The 16,881-nt window shown below is 41.0% G+C and overlaps 1 long non-coding RNA gene across 3 annotated transcripts; it reads right to left on the bottom strand.

The window, feature by feature from the left end:
- Nucleotides 1-6,621: 6,621 nt before the first annotated feature.
- Nucleotides 6,622-16,237, bottom strand: LOC131240498 (uncharacterized). Of its 3 annotated transcripts, none has more exons than XR_009168786.1 (3): nucleotides 15,922-16,237; nucleotides 13,002-13,154; nucleotides 6,622-7,099 (listed from the first exon to the last, which is right to left on the bottom strand). It is a non-coding gene; the product is annotated as an uncharacterized LOC131240498 (long non-coding RNA). The 3 variants fall into 3 exon arrangements; XR_009168787.1 differs by having other exon boundaries at nucleotides 13,009-13,154; XR_009168788.1 differs by having other exon boundaries at nucleotides 16,006-16,237.
- Between the last annotated feature and the right edge of the window lie 644 nt (nucleotides 16,238-16,881).

The following is a 16,881-nucleotide window of genomic DNA, read 5'->3' as shown; positions in this document are numbered from 1 at the left end:
GTAAACCACATTGGACAGTAATTACCAAACGTGTGAGGTATTGTATCATTTCCTGTGCGTGAATCTATAACCGTATGCATGTTGGGCTGCTGGATTCATTGGTTGGGCCGGTAACCCGAAAACTACACCCGTCCATTGGATGAGTTATGTTGGGCACAACAATCCATTTGTAGCCACTGATCAGAGGTTAGGGTCGAATGTGTAATTATTGAGCTATGGTAAATGGACTGGATGTCTTGTAGGACAAGACGGTTTTTGATTGATTGAAGGTTTCTAATATCTGATTGATGGATATTCATCCTCCAATTTGGACTATTGAATAAAGCTTTTTTGGTGAGCCGTCCATTGAGTGAGGCGGTTCAGACAAGATGTTTGCTTTAATTTTTAGATTATGATCCATAGGCAAGAGGTTACTTCGAGTGTGGCAAGTAGATCTAAAGCTTTATTCGCCAGAGGAGGCAAAGTCCAGTCAATGAGCCAAGGACCCGACTGTAGGCCAGTTCCAGCCTCAATCGAGCTCTGGTCTTGCCTGCTTACAATTTAATTAATCAGCCCACCACTATTAAATAAGTTGGACTGGGCTAGGCCTATTTATCAGCCTTTAGTCAGATACAAGACCGTGTACAGCCCACTAATGATCAGGCTAAAGGAGGTGGGTCCTAGCTACGGGTCTTGAGGCTTGGCCCAAAATCTGCCCAAGGAGAGCTGGACTTGGGCCCTAAACAAAAATCTAATGGTGGTTGATCCATGAAAGGCCTGTTAGGTTGCCGGGGAATTCATTCCCTGGTTCTTATGTTTTTAGTATTTTCTAGGAAAATATTAAATTTTGTTTGATTGATTCACTAAAAGGCTGTTTGGTTGTTAGTTTCATATTCCTTGACTCAATAATTCTGGTTTTTACAAAAAAAAGTTTGGTCACATTTTCATTTTTTAAAAACCTTCATTGGGAATTTCATTCCCCAATTACATTGGAACGAAGGTGATTCCGAATCCTCAGCTCTATTTGGTTGAAATGTATTGGAATTCTTGAGAGCGTGTACACCCACATTGAAATATATACTTTGGCAAAAAATGAGTAAATTCCAAGCCTTGGGTGAGCCATAAATTTAAGGATCACAAACAAGCAAGTCACTAACATTTTCTACCAGTCCATTTATATGTCCAACGTCTGGATGGTTGGGTATCATCAACACATCATATGTATAACGAATTAATAGTCTTGCGACACCTTTGTTACACGGACAACTCTTTTGCCTATTAAAATGAGCTAAAAAGACATTTACTTTGGATTATTCCATAATCACGTCCTTTCATTGATATTTTAAAACACACCAAAGGTAGCATTTCAAATACCTCTAGCATTTGAAATACCTCTGAAGCCATTTATTACTGTATCTAAGACTGCCAAATGCAAAAATTGGCTACTTGAATTCGAAACACATCCATTTGCCTTCAAGTCCAAGGTGTTTATTAACCAAACTTAATCTAATCATTTCCTAAAGTATTCTTGGCCAACTCTAACATTTCTCAAAAATCCTAGAAATTAGGGGATGGATTTTTCGAAGATCATACAGCCCTAGACTTCTTGGGAAATTTTGAAAGAGTCTATAATTCTATTTTATATTTTTAGGTCTTTACTTTTTCGAGGTGAATTATTTAGAAAAAGCTGGGGAGGACTTCTTGAAAAATGTAAAAAACTACTAGAAGTTTGAACAAAAAATTGTAGTGTGTCGTAGACTCACTAGAGTTTCAACACCAAGTGCCTGTTTGGGAGGATGGATTTGGAACCTCCTGGATATTGTGTTTGACACCCTGGATTAAGAATCAACCATAGTCCAAAAGTAGCTATGCATGGTATATTTACCTGGATTTGAATTTAATTATTAAATCAACTTTAATATCTATAATTAGTGACATATGTAATTTTTGATACAATGGTTGTAATAAGCCCGCTGAAATATATGCTTTGCCCGAAAATGATGAAATTCCAAGTCTTGGATGGGCCACAGGAACAAGATCATGTTCAAGTGACTAACTAACGATTTTTAACCGTTTATTTACATAGACAATGTTTGGACGGTGCTGATCATTATATTAAGGTAATTATAGTGATGCAATTGATAATCTAATTGTTTTTGGATATCATTAGTGGGCCATGTACCCAATAAAATAATAATATGGTGACACACATATTACACAGGCAATTATTGAAAGGATTTCGGGTGTAATCCAACTCTCACATTGAATTTCAAACCCGATATGAAACCCCTGGTTACTTTATGCTGCCAAACAACTAGGGGATTTGAAATCCCCTCAAATCCATGGTGCCAAACGACCCCTATATATATATATATATATATATATAAAAGGTACTATACGCTCGAGTACTAGCGGCACATTATTCGTCGGACGGTGAAAATTTTAAATAAATCGGGAAATTTTATAGGGCCTTAAACAATTTATGTGCGAGCATTTCATTGTTGGAAGATCATGTGCTAGGATTCTGTGTAGGGCCTACTATGATGTTTGTGATAAATCCAACCCGTCCATCCGTTTTTCAAAATCATTCTAGGACATTCAACAAAAAATGAGGAGGATCCAAATATTAAATGAGCCACATGACAGGAAACAGTGAGGATTTAGTGACCACCGTTGAAACATTCATATGATTAAAAAAGTTTTGTATTGGTTTATGTTCGTGGTGTTTTCATTTCATATCAATGAAAATGAACTTATAAACAGTTTGGATTTCACACAGATCACAGTGGGCCCCACATAGAATTCTTTTGCTGATCTTCATGGGAAAGGCTTTAGCAGGAAATCCACGTCCCTGGGTTTTGAGTTTGGGAAATGGACTGGCTACTCCCCCGCCACTGGCCAATGGCAGGTGGTTGGTGCTATGTGGGCCCCACCATGATGTATGTGTCTCATCTATGTTGTCCATCCATTTTTCCATCTAATTTAAGGAGTTGAGCCCAAAATTGAAGCATATCCAAATATCAAGTCCGTTGTGCCTGGGAAAAAGTGGGGATAATGATTTCCACCGTTGAAACCTTGTTAGGCCCCATAGTGATGTTTATTTGTCATCCAACTTGTTCATAAGATCATACATACATGGATGAACGGAAAACAAAAATATAAGCTTGATCCAAAACTTATGTGGCCCCCAAGAATTTTTCAACAATAAAAGTTCAATTCAACTATTTCATGTGGTGTGGTCCATTTGAACATTGTATATACTTAATTTTTCAGATCAAGCCATAAAATTATCTGGAAAATTGGATGGACGACGGAGAAGATAAAATACATAAATCATGGTGGACCTCACACAGTTTACTCAGTAAGTTGAGCAATTCCCTTCCGTCTAGGAGGGAAGCGGATTGGCTGGTGTACTACACACCAACTATATAGCTGGTGTAGATACGTGTCGCACGAAGACAAGTGTCGACGCTCCTCGAGCTCCAAGTTCCACGAACGGTTCAAAGGAGATCAAAGTTTCATGGCCCCATAATGATTTATTTATAATATCCACACCCTTCATCCATTTTTCGAGATCAATTTGGACCATTAAACAAAAAATGAATCATATCCAAAGCTTAAATGGACCCCACCTTAGAAAAAAGTGTGGAGAGTGATGCTCACGGTTAAAATCATCCTAAGGCCCACTGTATTGTTTATTTGACATCCAATCTGTTGATTAGGTCATACGACCCATATGAAGGAAAAAAACAAAGATCAACTTGATCCAAAACTTTTATGGCCCCCAAAAAAAAATTAATGGTCGACGCCCATTCAACATTGTTTCCTATAATGTGGTCCATTTGAGATTGGGATATACCCCATTTTTGGTCCATAAAATGATCTAGAAAAACATATAGACAACATAGATGAAACACATATAGCATGATGGGGCCCACATAACACTAACCACCCCATTGGCCAGTTGTAGGGGAGTAGCCAGTCCGTTTCCAGACCCAGGGATGTGGATTTCCTACTAAAGCCTTTCCCATGGAGATTCGGGAAAGGATTCTGTGTGGGGCCCACAGTGATCTTTGTGTGAAACACAACCCGTCCATTTGTTTTTAGATATCATTTTAGGACATTAGACCAAAAATGAGGGGGATCCAAAATTCAAGCGGGCCATACGAGATGAAACACTATAGAAAGGAATGCTTACCGTTGAAACCTTCCTAGGCTCCACCTTGGTGTTTATATTACATCCAAACCGTTTATAAGGTCATTTTCACTGATATGAAATGAAAACACCACGAATATAAACCAATACAAAACTTTTATAGTCATATGAATGTTTCAACAATGGTCACTAAATCCCCACTGTTTCCTCTCATGTGGCCCATTTCATATTTGGATCTTGGATCCTCATCATTTTTGGTTGCATGTCATAAAATGATTTTGAAAAACGGATGGACGGGTTGGATTTATCACAAACATTATAGTGGGCCCTACACAGAATCCTAGCACATGATCTTCCAACAACGAAAGGCTCGCACATGAATTCCTGGTTGCCGTATAAAATTTCCCAGTCTATTTAAAATTTTCACCATCCGACGAATAACGTGCCGCCAACACTCGACCTTATAGAAATTATAATAAGGTCGAGCGTATAATAACTTTTCCCTATATATATGTATGTATGTAGAGGCATGCTCACCTACGCACCTACGCATGTGCGCACCTTTGCACACGTGTCATGGGTGTCGAATCCGAACGGTCCATAAGATGCGGAATCCCATGAAATCTCAGGGGGCGAATTTTCACCTTGATCTAAGATTCTGGTGGGCCATAGCAAAGAGAAATTCAAATCAAGAGAAGAAACTATTTGCATTTTTCATGGCCCACCAAAGTTTTGGTTCAAAGTAAAAATTGGTACCAGGGGGTTTAAAAGGTTCTGCTTTATGTGGACCGTTCAGATTTCTGAGACTCATCAGATATGATGAGTTATCAAAAAAGTTCGTACGTAGTATGTACAAACTGGTTCACAGGTGAGCGTTCTGCATGTGTATATATATATATATATATAGGGAAAAGGTACTATACGCTCGACCGGTCATTCCGTAACCGTGCAACCTTCTCTCTCTCGCCCTCAATACCCGCCCTCTCTCTCCCTCAATCCCTACTAGGAGACGCGTCCGCGTGCAACCCTCTCTCTCCCTCAATTCCGACCACCAGCAACGTTCGCCTTCACCTCTCTCTCTCTCTCTCTCTCTCTCTCTCTCTCCTCTCCCTCAATCGGTACCACCAGTTGCGACCGCCTCCACCTCTGTTTTTTGGTATTTTCTTTGGTTTTTTTTTTTTTTTCCAGATTGAGATGCTCTAGATTAGGTTCTAGGTCTCGGCATGGATCAGACTCTGGCTTTGGATCAGATTGAGATGATCTAGATGGGGGATGCCCCAAAAATCTTCGAGGTTGGAAGATCTTCATCCATTCTTTCAACAGTTACACTTAACCGTTTGTGCATGCATGTTGGTGAGGAGAGAAAAAGAGCACTGTATTACAGACGTTACAGAATTCCTTGAACAGGATGTCAGATGGTTGAGAAAGGTTTAATTTACAGCAAGTATCAAGTCATGCCTGTACCGCTGTACGTGAATATACATGTAGACATTTAGTTGTTTAAAGAAGATAGTACTTTCTTCTTGAGTTATCATGTCGGGCAAGACAAACATATCAAGTAGGTAACATGCAGTACATTCGTAGTGGTAAGCACACCAAACAGTTAAGTGGCCATGTACTTCATTACTTAAAAGGAGGTGCATGGCAGCTTGAGATTCATCAATGTTTGTGTTTTTCAAAAGGATAAGTTACGAACAATGCTATGTGTCTGAATAGTTAAGGAGGTTTTGGCTGTTCCCAGAAAACCAATGTCCTCCTGCACCTTATCTCGAAAGTTCTAACTCTTTCTTTTTTCTTTCTTTACTGTTTATCCTACTGCTCCTATAACTTTCAAGGAACATTTATAGGGAAAGATACCATCTTCACTATTAGAGAGTCTAGGTGAGGAAATTTAACCTTCTTCTTCTGGTGTTGTAATTTCATCTGCTGCTTCTGCACCTATCAGGTCCCATTGTCAATACAGGATAGGAATGTTGACTAAGCTCCAAACCTTGATACCGCTCTGAAGCAACTGGAGTACTCTTGTTTAAAGAAGCAGGACGAGTTACAGAATGCACAGATTGTCCTTTCGCAGCCCGTAGCTTTAATTTTTTGCAGCAAAAAAAATTAAATTTTTTTTACTACATGTTTCTCTTTTATTGTTTTGCAGCCATTTTTTCCGCTCTTTCAGCAGTGGATCACACTTTGTTGTGCGATAGAACAAGAAGATGGATGGTGTGGATAATAAAACACATGCTCCTGGGTGGTTAGCCCTAAAGGAGTGCACTTTCACCTATAGCTATGGTTATAATCCGTAGTAATTACCACGGTAGCCATAGTTTCGAAGATATAGTTAGATTTGCAGCTAAAACTAGAACTAGGGCTACGGCTATAATATCAGTAGCTATGGCCAAAATCCGTAGCTATTTCCTATGTTCAAATTTATATAATAGTAGTGCTTTTACCACTGCTAGTACATGACCTGATAGACCATACCCAACACCAGAGAGACATAGGACCCTAGAGATCTGTATAAATATGCGGTCAGACATGTTCACTGTGGAAACATAATAGTGACATATCCATACAATAACAAGATAACATTTATTATAATATATTTCCTTTTAGATCCATAAAAGCAGGATCTAAAAAGATGAAAGCTGAAACAAGGCTATGATGGTGGAGATCACTGACTCCTTTTCTAATAAAATTCAGATTGATCAAAGAAAATAAAAATGGTACTCATTTCTTCTTATGCTGCTGAATTCGCTTTTCAAGGACAAAATGCTTGTAAAAATGGGTTGTAGGTTAAGTTTGCCTTCAACTAGTTGTAGATAAAGTACAAATTTCAGCAAGCAACTTGAGTCACTCTGAGGGCCATTTTCTTGATCTTGTTCATAGCAGAGAATTGCTTCATGCGACTTAGAACTGCAGAATCAAGAGGCTTATCAGGAGCTATACCATCAACCTGAACCCATGGATGGCCTGCAAGAAAACCAACTATACATTAAGTGTAAGGCCCGTATCCTAATCCGTACTGTTCCGTAGACTTTCGCGATCCTTCCCGTCAAATTCCGGCAACCTTCGACCTTTATTCAAAAACTACGCATGACCCTGAGATGCATGCCGTCAACCAGAGTAGGCTTGACCCGAGACTTGTACCCTAGCGATCGCGCCGTCGCTGCGGTTTCGATGCACCGTCTCGCGTTGTGTCGTGGTTGGTTGGAAGGGGGTACGGCCTTACCTGTCCAAGAGGAGGGGGCAATGCTAGGCTGAATTTGACTAGCTTGAGGAATGGGTCCGCTATCAATGAGCCAGACCGATATTGCCAGTCGGATAGTGAGGTCTCTTCCACTCACCTTGTTGCATGCGATGGGGCGACAACCTGGTTTGGAGTGTAATAGACCCCGGTGATTTTTCAGAGAGGAACCGTACTGATATGTGGACTTATTGAGTACGAATTGCATGTTCATGCATTTTTTTCATTCACTATCCACTTGGGCTGGTGGTGCGCAACTAATTCTTGTGTACCTTCGCATGGCCAGGATTTCGATTGGGCGCGCGACTAACCTGAGATCAGGAGTTTACCACATTGAGTCTAACTATCCAAATTTAGGTATGAGACTAGTTTGGATAGAAGTCCCTTGTGATGGACCCCATAGTCTGCGATACTATGTACTATTATCCCGACTTCACTCCCACTTGGTCATTTCATTTGCGCTGCATATTACATTGCATCTTCAGTACTTAGCATTTTGGGTTGTCATGTTTCTGCATTGATATGACCATTAGTACTCATGTCTTGCATCGCATAGCCTTGGTACGACTGATGTGTACGACCTGTGTCCTAGTCCGTACCGTTCCGTTGGCTTCCACGATCCTTCCGGTCAAATTTCGGCAACCTTCGCACCGTATCCGACGATTGCGGGCAATCCTAAGCCGAGTCCCACTTATCGAAGTCGGCTCGAACCGAAACCTGTACTTTAGCGACTGCGCCATTGCCGCGGTTCCAACACCGCGACTCGCGCACTGAACCGATGCCCAGGCCAGGAGATGTGGGCCAGCGTTCTTTCCGAAGAAAACGCCGCGTGTTGTGAATATCGAGGGAATCTCTACGATATGTCCCATCAATCAATCAATCAATCAATGTCAAGTACAACACCCATCCCTCCTTTTCCGTAAGTCAACTCTCTCTCTCCCCTCACCATTCCTCTTTAACTAAAATTTCAACCCAACCCATACCTCTCCTTACAACCACCACTCCACCCATCCCTTCATCCATTAATTCTCCATTTCTCCTTATTTCTTAAAAACTCTCTCCCAAGCAACAACACTCTCACACATCCAAGCTCTCTCCCTCCTAAATGCCAAGTGTGGCCCACTTTCCCTACCCTCTCATCTCCCATCTCAACCATTCATCTTTCATCAACCACTATCAAAAGGCAAGGTAAGGAGCATAAAAGGCTAAGGGAGCAAGGAGGAGGCCTAGAGGTGGGTGATCCACCGTTAATTTCAAATTTTAGGGTCCACTTGTTGTGGGACCCACTTGATGTATGTGTTGTATCAATGGAGGGCCCATAGTGGCAGGGTCCCTCCTCTCCATCACCGTCCCTCTTGTTTCTCTCTCTCTCTCTCTCCTCCATTGTGATGGTGTGGATCCCACCAAAATGTGTGATATCTACTCCGTTCATCAATATCAGACGATGTGGCCCACCCTATTATAGGTGAAGATCCACACCATCCACTGTTAAAATGGACCCAATGCCCTTCTTGTTATATGTTATATTTTATATAATATATATATGATATATAATATAATATATATTATATATATATAATATAAGATATATATATATATATTATATGTATATAGGTATAGGTGGGCCACGTACATGTGGGACCCACCATGATGTTGTGTCTATCCTAGCCGTCCAGCATCTCTAGACGCTGGACGTGAGGCAGGGGTAGTTAACGTGGAGTGCATATATTGATATGGGTGTGTACTAACAAAAAAAATTGCTTTTAAGGTGGGCTGCTCATGTAGGCCCCACCTTGATGTATGTATACAATCCAAGCCATCCATCCTCTTCCTCAGATCATTTTAGGCGTTGAACCGAAAAATGAGGTTGATCTGATTTCCTGGCGGGCCATGGTATAGGAAACAATGTTCCTACCTTTGATTTACTCCCTGATGCTCCTGTACATCAAAAACCACCCAATATTGGACTCGTTGGGATTGTATCGAGCCACAGGGACCAATGGCTGGGATGGATTCATCTGAGGTGGGCCTCACCTATCAAAAACCATCGAATTAATGGTTTTTTTTTTTTAAAATAAAAGAAAAGGGGCAGCAGCACCTGCTGCTGCCGCTGTCAGTGGGCGGGTGGACGGCCTGGCAGGCCCTCACGGCCCCAGTTGTGGGCCCCACTGTGATGCGTTTCGAACATCCACACCATGCATTTGATGGGTCCCCTCGGACTAGGAGGCCGCCCCAAAAATCAGCTGTATACGGAACTCAGGTGGGCCACACCATTTAAAATCATGTGAAGACATGCCTAAACATATAAAAACACTTGGTGGGGGCCTACCTGAAATTTGGATGTGGTTGAAACTTGGTCTGAACCCTCAGTTAAGTGGGACACACATAATGGGTGGACTGGATTGGCGAACCACATTACAGTGGGCCCAGGTTGGGTGGAAAATAGATATTACAGTGGGCCAAGGCTGGGTGGAAAATAAACGTTAAGGTGGGCCCCACATGGGACCCACTGATGTATGTGTTATAATCCACACCTTCCATAGTGTGGGCCCCATCATGAGGTATGTACCTCATCTTTGCCGTCCATCCGTCGCATATGGAATCCGCCATGATGCACGTGTTGCACCCAAACTGTCCAATCATTTTCAAAGGATCATTTTTAAGACTTGAGACAAAAATAAGACAGATCTATTTATCATGTGGACCACGATACACGGTGAGAATTGAACGGTCACCATTGAAGTCCCTTGGGACCTTACGATCAGAATGAATGAGAAATAAATGTTATGGCAGGCCTTAAGGATTTTAATGGTGGGAATCATTATCACCACTTAAATTTGGGCGTGGCCCATGAGATGTGGCCCGCTTACCTTAATTATGGCCCATGTTATGAGGCCCATTGTGATGTATGCAAGGCCCATGTGACTAGGCCCATCTTGATGCATTTGTGGCCCGTCGTTGAGGCCCACCTTGATATACACACACACACACACACGAGACCCATGTATGAGGCCCATTTGATGTACTGGAGGCCCATGGGTCAAGGCCCAATAGGAAGTATTTAAGGCCCATTGTAGTGTGATTCCTCCATGGTATATGTGTTGATCTTATAACGGGCTATACCTTGGGAGCAATGATGGTTTGATGTCCACATTGTAAGGATGATGTTGGTTAAATGTCCGCATTGTCACTCTCTCCCTAGGGCCCATTAATAGGCCCATACCTGTAATGTGTAGGCCATCTAGGCCCATCTTCATTTTGATCAGAGCCCATCACCACATAACATGTTTAATATAGATTCATGATCTATGATCATACGCATCATATGTATGCCTGATGTGAGGATTGACTGATCATTACACATGCCTTCGGGTGGATGGTTTATGGAGTCCCTGATAGGCGAAGTTACCCTACATGAGCGCGTGGTACGCGTAGGATTGTGCATGTCTGATGGTATGATTCATGCACTTGCATTTGTGTGATTGTGATCATTGTATGCCCCAGCGACATCAGGGCCAAAGCCTCCACAGACATATCGTGGGTGGCTGGATTAAATACCGAAAATATTGTTACTAAGCATCGGAGCACCATAGATGTCCTTGGGTGAAAATTTCTAAACCCGATGGTACCAAAGGATGACTCTAACGTCGAGACCGAGTGGATATATGAGCGCATGGGGGCCGAATACCAGGAGGCCGCGTCTCCTACTGTGTCGTGGTCGGTTGGAAAGGGGTGTGGCCTTACTAGCCCGAGGGTAGGGGGCAATACTTGGCTGAGTTTGACCAGCTCATGAATGGGTCCGCTATCGACATGCCGGATAGGCATTGACAGATTATTGGCCAGGCGAATAGTGAGGTTTTTTACGCTTACTTGGACTGTGCGGCTAGGAGAGCGACAGTACCACTTGTAGTGTACTAAACCCCGATGATTATCTAGAATGAGAACTGTACTGATATATGATGAGGATTGACATGCTTGAGTTGCATCTCGCATCGCATGGCCGTGTTATGGCCGATAACATTCATATCTTACACCGCATAGCCTTGGTATGGCTGATTGCATTCATGTACTCATCGCCATGTTCCGCACTACTCTGACCTTGCATTCTGAGCACGCTTATATTACGCACACACTTACACCACCCTCTAAGCTTTCTATAAGCTTATGCACGATTGATGCGTGCAGGTGATGCCAGGACGCAATCGCAACCATAGTCTCACCGTAGTTGGAGCGTGCAGCCGAGCTTCTGGAGTTTTGTTACTTTCGTTACATTGTATTTTCTTTTCATATGCACTGTATTCAAAAGTTTTTTTATCATAGTGGATTTTGTGATGGTGTTCTTGTGGTTATTGTTCGTGGGTTTTGCTTTTGGTTATGCTCATTATGAATCAGACTGATGATTATAAATCCTCCTTATAGTATCCCAGGATCAGAACGTGGTAAATGGGTGCCGGGAGCCGAGAATGGGGTTTTACAGAGGCTGTCGGCGTCGGATTCAACGATCGGGAATTTTGTGAGCCCGATTTTCGAGTTCGGGGCGTGACATGATGATACTCATAGACTTATCAGTATATTTTCACTTATTTCGATATTGTATGATTTATGGCATTGTATCCTCGACATCTAATATTTGGCTCGCTTTGACTCCTCATTTGTATAACTGACTTGCATTGTGTACCCTGATTCATGGACTTGACAGTACTTCCGCTTACTCTGATTACTCTGACATTGCTTACTTGACACTTACCTTGTGCACACACTTTCACCACCCACTAAGCTTTCTATAAGCTTATGTACGATAGATGCGTGCAGGTGATGTTAGGTTGCGGCAGCATTGAGCTTAGAGCGTGCAGCGGACTTATGGAGCTTTGATTTTTGACATATGTATTTTCCTTTCAATATTGTATTTAACTGGTTATATTAGTGGATATGAGATGATGATGTTGTCTTTGTAATTTGGGTAAACTTGTGGTTATGCTTATTATGGTTAAATGTACATTGAAAAATCCTCCTTGTAGGATCTCATGATCGAAATTTGGCGTATGGACGCTGGGAGCTGAGAATGGGGTACTACGGAGGCTGTCAGCACTAGATTCGGCGATCGAGAATTTTGTGAATCCGGTTTCCGAGTTTGGGGCGTGACATTAAGCACAAGCAGAAAAAAGAAAAGGAAAATTCAGTTTACTAGGAAGGATATGAGTTCCAATCTACCCAAAATGACATAACTATCCATAATTTCTGTAAATGGACAAGAGGCCACAGGAATTTCCAGAGAGAAATATTTCAAGGCAGTCAAATGGAAGCACGCGTGGCCTATCTATTTGCGAGTGTAGCTGCAAGATTGTAATGATGATTTTCTGTTTGCCTTGTTAAGGCGTAATGACCAGGGCTTATAAGTTATAAGGTTTCATTATCCTTAAATAGTGTGCCAACTAAAGGAAATTTCTGAAGACCACTGAATGTTCTAGATTATGGACAGTGAGAAGCATGTCCATCATTGGAAGATAACAAAACAGAATGAGAACTGAGAAGTATTTCTACACTAATAAACAAAACCATAAATATTTCACTACTTTCAAGATCTCTAAATTATAAAACATGATATAGCTATAAAAAAAAAACACTCACACAGAACTTGATGGGCGGTCAGCTGCTTTTTTGGGTCTCTAATAAGCATTCTCCATGCTAAATCTTTTGCACTCTCAGAAATACTAGGCCATGGATCAGATGAAAAGTCAAGGTCCCTTTTCAAAACCTGTTCAAATATTCCTTGCTCGGATTCTGGATCATCACGGAGAAATGGAAAACAAAGCCAGCCATTGTTGATAGAATCACCCAAAAACTTGACTCCGTATTCATCTGGGTCAAGTTGACTCAAAGACTCGACTTGACTCGACTCAATAGTTAATAAATATAAATCAAAACTTGCCTGGGTGGTAGACTCTCAGGAGTTTCAACTCCTGGTCAAGGGTTCGAATCCCACTACGGCATGAGTTTGTGGGGGTGTGTAATGTGTGTGCGTGTGTTAATATATATATATATATATATATATATATATATATATATATATATATATATATATATATATATATATATATATATAAACTTCTAGAAATACTAAGGAATATTTTAAATAATTGCATATCATGTAAGTATTGAAAATTTTGAAATAAGAAATGAAAGTCATACTGAGGTTGCTGGTAGGGAGTGTCTTCCTGATATATAGAGTTGGTGGGTTCAATTTCCATGTTCCTCATATTAGTTTATTTTAAACTTTATTATTACTATTATTATAAACCGGCTTCATAGGATGAGTGACTCGCCAAGTCTCCATGAGTCATGTCGAATCGACCAAGTTTTAAGTTGACTCGATGAATTTTCCTAAGTCAGGGCCAACTCGGTGCCGGAACCGAATTTCCTAAAGACTTTGCTCGAAATCTCACCAAGTTGAGTTGACTCAGCTGGGTTTCAAGTCGAATCAGTGAGTTTTTAAACTATGGTAAAAGGTGAGATTTTAACTTTGTTAGTTGGTGAGCGTGAAGAGCAATCATGTATATATTCATTTCTTTCAGCATTAGAGATACTTTGAACATCACTCAATTTACTTGCTCCAATTATCCATAACAACCCATCCTTTACCTTTTCTTCCACTTGTGTTGGGAACTAGGAAAACTGATTACCACAAGAGTCAAGTGTCATCAGTGTTCTTGTGCCCTCTCTAGTTATATCTGAATTGGGTCCTTTTTTTTGTTTTTCCCACTCCCGAACTTGCAGGCTATCCACAGTGAAGCCCATCAGATCAACATTCTGGATTACCGTATTGTGGGATCCACATATGGTAGATAAGGCCCACCCACAGATCATATAATTCCTCTCTAACACCATCGGGCTACCTACTAGTCATGGCGCTGAACACCCAACTAATTCAAAGTAGGTGTGTCATGCGGAAGAAACTTGTAACACAATACAATACTGTCCATCACAGAGAAATGGTAAATTCAGTGTTCTATGTATTGTTGATATCACCCAACATGTTCAGTATTGCCGGTCAGCAATACAATACTGTCCTAGAGTACAAGAATCTAACATATCAAAAATAATATTGTCGATACATACTGATATATCATGATATCATGATAAAGACAGCTACCAAATTAATAAAGTAATTACTAAAAAAAAAACAAGTAGAATTACAGCTTCTCATGGGAAAGTAGAACATTGAAAGAAGAAACAAGGCCAAAGGATGGGGTCACTAGGACTCATGATCTGATGAGGTTACCATGAAATGATGCTGACATCATAGTGGGGTCATCCCACTTCTGGTGGGATAAAAAATTCATAGGGTCAACTATTCTTAATTTTAAATAAGTAATGTTATTTTATGACATTCTTAGGGAGTCTTAGTTGATTCCAGTGCTATTTTTTGAGTCTAGGAAAGATTTCTAGATTTCATAGTTTTTAGGCTAAAAGTGCATTTGGTCGCTTCTTTTTTCAAAGTAGAAGCCATTCTATACTTTAAAATACCTTCTACTATGTAAGAGAAGCTACAAGAAGTAGCTTCTGGTGGTGTTATCAAATTCCCTATAAAAGCAGCTTTTAAGTGTTGTAGTTCCCTTATAGTTCAAGGGACTGACATATGTATATGGACTTTTTTTTTGTTTGTTACTTTTTTTTGTTTTGAACATGGAACCAAAGCTCCTGTAACCAAGTTGACTTTTGGTTTTTGTACTTTTTCTTTTTTGAACATGTAACTAAAGCTCCTGTAACCAAGTTGACTCTGTTTCACTAGAGAGCAAAACAAGTTACCCCTCTGTTCTTTTTCTGCAGCTGAACCTCAGCCAGAAGTATATATGACTGAATACTGATTTATGGTTTGTTTTGGCTCCCTATTTGGACTTCTAGATCTTACTTACACCATTCATTTCTATCAGTTTCCCAACTGCTTAATTAGAAAGAGCATAACGTTGTGGGCCATGGCTAGGAACTGCTTGATTAGAAAGAGCATAACGTTATGGGCCATGGCTAAATGGATACGATGTAGATTGCACTAGTCATATCTGTGGCCCCACGAACTTTTGAATTGAAAAATAATGCATTTGAGAAATTCAATAGACATACAGTTTATCAAGAAAATTTTGGATGATGAGCCGTCATCCGCGAACTAAAACACAAAACGCTATCCCCAAACATACACTGCCCCACTTACAAACCCATTTGTATTTGTTTTTGTTTCTAAAAGAACAACAAAAACAAAAACAAAAACAAATACAGATACAGATACAAAAAATAAATTAAAAAAAACAAATAAAAAAATCAAAAAACCAAAAAACAGAAATATAGCAACCATATTAGCCTGGTGTCCGAACCACAGAAATATACAGTGCAGCCCACCAGATGAAAGGAAGAGATAGAGATCAAAATAAGAATCCAATTCCAAACTTTCTACCATTCGTAACCATCCCAAGTGATGGATGAGATCATCATCTTGGGGAAAAAAACCTAGATCCCGACCATCTCAATCTGAAAAATAAATAAATAAAGAAAATACCAAAAAAAAGAGGTGGAGGCGGTTGCGGCTAGTGGTACTGATTGAGGGAGAGAAGGAGAGAGAGAGAGAGAGGTGGAGGCGAACGTTCCTAGTGGTCGGGATTGAGGGAGAGAGAGGGCTGCATGCGGACGCGTCTCCTGGTAGGGATTGAGGGAGAGAGAGGGCTGGTATTGAGGGCAAGAGAGAGAAGGTTGCACAGTAACCAAAACGACCGGTCTCTCTCCTAGAAATCCCAGCTTGAGGATAGCCGTTGATTTAAAACACTAGCATCCGACGGCCAGCAATATGCCAACGCTCGACCTTATGGAAGGCTACGGTAAGGTCGAGCGTATAGTACCTTTTCCCATATATATATATATACACATACATACATGTGCCATCTGATTCTCAAGCTGGGCCGATACCGGTTCACTCGCCGTTACTAGGGAAATCCTCATAAGTTTCTTCTCCTCTGCTTATTGATATGTTTAAACTCAACGGGTGTCCCCACTTGACCTGGGGTCGCTGGGCATCGTCAAGGTGAATTAGGCGGTGGGCAAGGCATCATCGGGCCAAATTGGGCGGCGGACATGGACGCTGTGCTAAGCAGGCGGGCCTAGTGCCACGGCGAGGGGCAGCAGCACGCCAGCAGCAACACTCCAGAATGGTGGCACGCCTGCAACTTTCACGCCCCGAAATTCGATACCCGAGTTGGCTAGACCCGACTCCGAATCTTAGGACATGATTCAATTTTAAACATTCACCACACTTAATTAAAACTCATTACAATAAACAATATTCATCAAATACAATCTTTAACTATTACAGCCTAAACTCACTTCTAAGTTCCTGCTATACAATTTATTATTATTATTTTTTTAAAATACAAATACAGATATGGCTACCACTAAGCCGATGGTTAGATCCTCAGTCTGCTTCGCCTCGACTAAACTCCAAGACCTGAAACACTGTTATTTTGGG

The sequence above is a fragment of the Magnolia sinica genome, chromosome 3 (genome assembly GCF_029962835.1).
Source record: "Magnolia sinica isolate HGM2019 chromosome 3, MsV1, whole genome shotgun sequence".
Taxonomy (NCBI): Eukaryota; Viridiplantae; Streptophyta; class Magnoliopsida; order Magnoliales; family Magnoliaceae; genus Magnolia; species Magnolia sinica.
The sequence above is the reverse complement of the archived record's forward strand: the minus strand, read 5'-3'. Positions and strand labels throughout refer to the sequence as shown.